Genomic DNA, 361 nt, shown 5'->3' on the forward strand with positions numbered 1-361 from the left:
GGGAGGGGAGGGCAGGACGGACGGATGACGCCGGATATAGAGCGTCTGTCACCTCAGGGCGCTGCTCACCATGGCAGCTCCGGTTACCGGCTGCTCACGCCTGTAGGACTCGGTTTTCCCACCTGTGGCAGCCCCCTGTGCACACCGGGTGTTGCTGCCGTCGGTCCCTCGCGTCTCCCGGGGCTTCACCTTCTGTCACTTTCTTGGTGACTCATTAACATTTAAGAGTGGGCGCAATAAAACAACCGACCAATGAGAAAGGCGAGAACAGGAACCGCGAGGCAGGTGGGCGGGGACCACTGACTGACATTTAACACTTTCACACTTAGTGAGCCGCTCCACCAATGCGCGGCCGCCCGGC

Source organism: Dendrobates tinctorius, unplaced genomic scaffold (assembly GCF_039654945.1).
Source record: "Dendrobates tinctorius isolate UK_male_01 unplaced genomic scaffold, ASM3965494v1 ptg000442l, whole genome shotgun sequence".
In the NCBI taxonomy this organism is placed as follows: domain Eukaryota; kingdom Metazoa; phylum Chordata; class Amphibia; order Anura; family Dendrobatidae; genus Dendrobates; species Dendrobates tinctorius.